Genomic DNA, 5,649 nt, shown 5'->3' with positions numbered 1-5,649 from the left:
CTCAGAACTTTACATTTATCAGCATTAAACTGCATCTGCCAATCCTTTGACCATTTCAAAACCCTATCTAGATCAACTTGAAGTGATAGTGAGTCCTCTTCCGAATTAATTTCCCTACCGATTTTCGTATCATCGGCAAATTTGCAAATGTTGCTACTCAAACCTGAATCTAAATCATTTATATATATTATAAACAACAGAGGTCCCAGGACAGAGCCTTGAGGCACTCCACTTACAACATTTTCCCACTCTGACTTGATTCCATTTATACTAACTCTCTGTTTCCTTTGGTATAGCCATGCCCTAATCCAGCTTAATATAGCACCCCCAATACCATGAGACTCTATTTTTTTAATCAGTCTTTCATGTGGCACTGTATCAAAAGCTTTGCTAAAGTCAAGGTATACAACATCGCAATCCTTACCACTATCAACTGCCTCAACAATGCTAGAATAAAAAGATAACAAATTTGTTAAACATGAACGGCCATTTATAAAACCATGTTGCGACTCAATTATTAATTTATGTTTTTCAAGATGAAGACGAATTTTATTTGCTATTATAGATTCGAGTAACTTTCCCACAATAGACGTTAGGCTAATTGGTCGATAGTTAGACGCAAGTGATCTATCTCCTTTCTTAAAACTGGTATCACATTAGCAACTTTCCAAAACTCTGGCACTCTGCCTGACTCTATTGATTTATTAAATATGGTTGACAGTGGGTCACAAAAGCTCCTCTTTGCATTCTTTAAGCACCCTAGCAAAACACTTCATCCGGCCCTGGGATTTGTTTGGTTTGAGTTTTTACTATTTGTTTTAAGAACATCCTCCCTGGTAACTGCTAAACTCGTCAACCTGTCCTCGTCCCCACCCACATAGACTTGTTCGGCTGAAGGCATATTGTTAAGTTCCTCTTTAGTAAATACAGATACAAAAATATTTATTAAAAATACTACTCATCTCTTCAATCACTATCTGTTATTTGACCTGTCCTCAGTTTTTAATGGACCTATCCTTTCCCTAGTCTTAGTACGATATAACTGAAAAAACCCTTTAGGATTTGTCTTGCTTGCCCTGCTATGCGAACTTCATAGTTCCCTTTTTGCTTTCCTTATCTCTTTTTTAACATTTCTAACCAGTTGTACGAATTCCTGTTCTAAAGTGACCTCCCCATTTTTAATCCTTTTGTACCAAGCTCTCTTTTTACCTATAAGGTTCTTCAAATTCTTTGTTATCCACTTTGGGTCATTAGTATACGATCTATTCAATTTGTATGGTATACTACGTTCCTGTGCTTTGTTTAGAATATTCTTAAATAAGTATATATTGAATCCACATCGAAATCCCCATTTAAGTCACCTAACGCTGGGTTCATGTCTCGCTCCAAGACCGGCCCACACCCCATACCCAAGCCTTTCCAATCAATTTGACCCAAAAAAATTTCTTAGGCTATTAAAATCAGCTTTTCGAAAATCTGGCACTTTAACAGAATTTTCTCCTACTGGTCTATTCCATTCTATGCTAAATCTGATTTCTTTGTGATCACTGCTCCCTAGCTCACTCCCTATTTCGATGTCATTAATTTGCGTTTCCCTGTTAGTTAACACTAAATCTAAAATATTATTTTCCCGTGTTGGTTCCTTAATGTGTTGCGTAAGAAAGCAATCGTCAATTAATTCTAGAAAATCTTCTGCTTCACTATTCCCTGTTTTGTTCAACCAGTTTATTCCGCTAAAATTAAAGTCACCCATGACATAAATACTGTTAGATCTAGATGCTCTAGATATTTCATCACATAGATGCTTTGCTTCCATTCTGTCTAAATTTGGTGGCCTATATATTACTCCTATTATAATATTATTAGCTTTTTCGTTTAATTCAATCCAAATAGTTTCTGTGTGTGGCTCTGTTTTGATTCCCTCTTGAGACTACATTTCAAATTGTCCCTAACATATATGGCTACTCCACCTCCTCGTCTAATATATCTATCTGTGTGAAATAGTTTAAATCCATATATTTGATATTCAGCTAATAGTTCTCTATTTTCTACATTCATCCACGTTTCGGTAAGTGCAATAATATCTATTTTTTCTGTGCAGACAAGAGCATTTAATTCGTTAATTTTATTTCTTAGACTTCTACTGTTAGTGTAATATACCCTAAGTGAATTGTTATTTTGCGGACCTTCTCTTTCCCTGATCGTTTTGCCAATTCCTTTCTCCCACAAACACATACTTTTATTACCTCCTTCCTCCAAATCAATTCCCATACCTCTATCTGCTAACAGTTTAAACCCAAACAAACACCTCTAACCACTTCTTCTAGCGAGTTCGCAACAGCAACAACCCCAGCTCTCGATAGATGCACCCCATCACGAGCATACATTTCATTTCTTCCATAGAAGTGTTCCCAGTTGTCTATGAAAGATATTGCATTTGATTTGCAATATCTTTCCAGCCGGCAATTGACACCAAGTGCCCTCGATATCCATTCATTTCCCACTCCCTTTCTTGGAAGAATGCCACATATGATCGGGATTCCTCCCTTGCTCCTAACTAACTCTATGGCTGTTTTATACCTCTGAATCAGTTCCTCACTCCTGACTCGACCAACATCATTTCCTCCCACGCTAATGCAAATAATGGGATTGTTCCCATTACCAGCCATAATATCATTCATGTTGTTTATAATATCACCAATGCCAGCTCCGGGATAGCAAACCCTTAACCTGTTCCCCCTATCTCTAGCACAAAACGTTCTATCCAAATACCTTATCTGGGAATCTCCCACAACTAATGTTTGCTTAGGTACTTCCTTTACTTTCTGAGGGGCCTGCGCTTCCTTTCTCTTCGTTGCTTTCCCTTTTGCGCGATCCACAGTCTCTCCACAGCACTCGTCCTCCAAAACGTCAAATGAATTTGAAGTTGCTATGGCGTTTGAAGGCGGCTTTATCAAAGTCTTCTTAAGGCCCCTGTCTTTCGCAACTCTCCAAGACGAGGTCCCTTTACTGCTGGTCTCCTCCTTCGTTACTTCTCGTTGTTTTTTAAGCTGACGCACCTCCTCCCGCAGAGAGTCCAACTCTGTCCTCAGGGCTCCCACTAGTGTCACCAGGTCCTTCACTACAACTTCCATATTGCTATGATAATATAACAACACTTAGGGGTGACATGATAGAGGTTTACAAGTGGGTGAATGGACATAACAAAGGGGATATTAATAGGGGTATTAAAAGTATCAACACAAGACAGAACACGAAACAATGGGTATAAATTGGATAAGTTTAGATTTAGGAAAGACTTGGGTAAATACTGGTTCAGTAACAGGGTTGTTGATTTGTGGAACCAATTACCGCGTAACGTGCTGGAGGTGGGGTCCCTCGATTGTTTCAAGCGCGGGTTGGACAAGTATATGAGTGGGATTGGGTGGTTATAAATAGGAGCTGCCTCGTATGGGCCCATAGGCCTTCTGCAGTTGCCTTTGTTCTTATGTTCTTATGTTCCTCTGCGGGGGACCTTTGGGATCTGGGGGGACCTGGCACGGGGAGACTGGTGGAGGAGGGAGGGCTTGGGGGGTGGAGGGGAGTGGGATGGTGGGGGAGAGGGGGAGGGTAAGGGGGGTGGGTAAGAGGGGGAGGGTAGGGGGGAGCATTAGAGGGGGAGAGTGAGAGGGGGAGGGTTGGGGGGGTGAGAGAGGGGGGTTGCTGGAGCATGGGGGGAGGAGAGGCTTTGGGGGATAGGGGAGATGGGGGAGGTGGGGAGAAAAGGGGGAGGGCTTGGGGGGCGTGGGGAAAAAGGAGGGCAGAGATGGGTGAGGACGAGGGGAGGGTTTATGGGAGTGGTGGAGAGGGGAAGACTTAGGAGGGGCGGGGGAGAAGGGAGGGCTTGGGGGTGGGAGAGACGGGAAGTCATGTGGGAGAAGGGAGGGCTTGGGGGAGAAGAGAGGTCCTGGGGAGAGGGATGAGTGGGAGGAGGGGGGTGAGTGGGAGAAGGAGGGTGGGTGGGGGTTTGGTGCCCTAGGTGGGTACTTAGTGGGGGGCTGACAGGGAATGGGGCAGGTTGGGTGTCTGTTGGGTAGAATGTGGGGGTGGTGCCCCAATCCCTGTGGCTGTTGCACTGTTTGAGGAGGGTTCTCCACTTCCCTCTGGGATTGTAGGGTTCCGGGTTGTGGTACTCTGATTCCTTTCTCTCTCCGTGCACTCCTTCCTCGCGTCTGCTGCCTGTATTCTCTCTTCCCTTAGTCATATCCCTCTGCAGGAATACTTTTTTGAACTTCGGAACATTTGCTAGATCGCTCTTCCTTGCTAACAGTTCCTCTTTCGTGATTTCGCTCATGAATACCACCTTTATCATTCGGTCTCTGTCCTTGTTGTACTTTCCAAGCCTGAAAACCTTTTCAACATTTTGGTCAGTTCCCCTCCATTCTTATCTCTTTAAGGATCTCGGTAACTGCGTTTTTGTCCTTGTCTCTCCGCTCCTTTGGGCTGGTCCCTGTTTGCTCTTTAATGCCTGCTACTACTACTGCTCTTTTCTCTCTATCATCTTGTTAGTTCATCTAGCTGCTTCCTGAGAGGAAGCCACTTCCATGGCAACTTCCTTAACTGCAGACCTAGCTGCAGGGCTCTTTTTAAGCATTTCAGCAAATGAGAGCTGGGTTGTGGTGGTCCCCTCCACAGTAGCATTCCCATCTCCCTGAGGTACAGTTTGTGTCTGGTATTGTGGAGGAGGTTATCTTGAGATGATTTCGGGGCTTTTTAGTGTCCCCGCGGCCCGGTCCTCGACCAGGCCTCCACCCCCAGGAAGCAGCCCGTGACAGCTGGCTAACACCCAGGTACCTATTTTATTGCTAGGTAACAGGAGCATAGGGTGAAAGAAACTCTGCCCATTGTTTCTTGCCGGCGACCGGGATTGAACCCGGGACCACAGGATCACAAGCCCAGTGTGCTGTTCGCTCGGCCGAACGGCTCCCAATACAGGTCGACCTGTAGACCGATCTACAGGTCGACCTACCTGTAGCTTCCAATGCTAGCTTAACATGGTATTGCTTTTAAATATCATTTTATTTACCCAGTTAATTGTCTTTATTATTTAGTTGTAAAGAAAATGTAATGTATACAGTACATTAAAATTCATTAGTGCAGTATATATTTAAAGTACTTTCCAATATGAGACAACTTTAAAGAGCACTGCATACATGGGCTTGGCAGATTGATGAGGACAAACGTTCACTAAAATTATTTTTTCTGACCATTATAAGTGTAACAACATGGCATAAAGATTTCTAGCAATGTTTTGCATTTTTATACAAGTAGTGTTCATTATTTTGAAATTCTTTCAATTTGTATCTTCACAGTTGAGATGCTTAATTGTATTAGGTAAATTGGATTGTGGCCTAGAAGTTGTCCAAATACCAGAAATATTAGTTCTCTGAAATTTCCTTGGTCCTTATGAAGTTGGATAAGAGGTACTACTCTATTACTTTGCAAAATGCTTCTTTTTATAATGATAACATTCAAGAATATTACAATTCTCCTATAAAAACCAATTTAGCACTGTTTTTGGTCACAACATAATGTTTGAACACATATGTAGCACTTAATGAGCATGCAAGTATCTATGAAAATATTGGAAGATACAGTATTCCTATATAT

The 5,649-nt window shown here is 42.4% G+C and overlaps 1 pseudogene; it reads right to left on the bottom strand.

Annotated features, from left to right (window-relative positions):
• Positions 1-5,391: 5,391 nt before the first annotated feature.
• Positions 5,392-5,649, bottom strand: part of LOC138357977 (2-oxoglutarate and iron-dependent oxygenase domain-containing protein 2 pseudogene) — a 1,437-nt pseudogene continuing 1,179 nt past the window's right edge.

Source organism: Procambarus clarkii, chromosome 1 (assembly GCF_040958095.1).
Source record: "Procambarus clarkii isolate CNS0578487 chromosome 1, FALCON_Pclarkii_2.0, whole genome shotgun sequence".
Lineage (NCBI taxonomy): Eukaryota > Metazoa > Arthropoda > Malacostraca > Decapoda > Cambaridae > Procambarus > Procambarus clarkii.
This window is presented reverse-complemented; position numbering and strand designations above follow the sequence as displayed.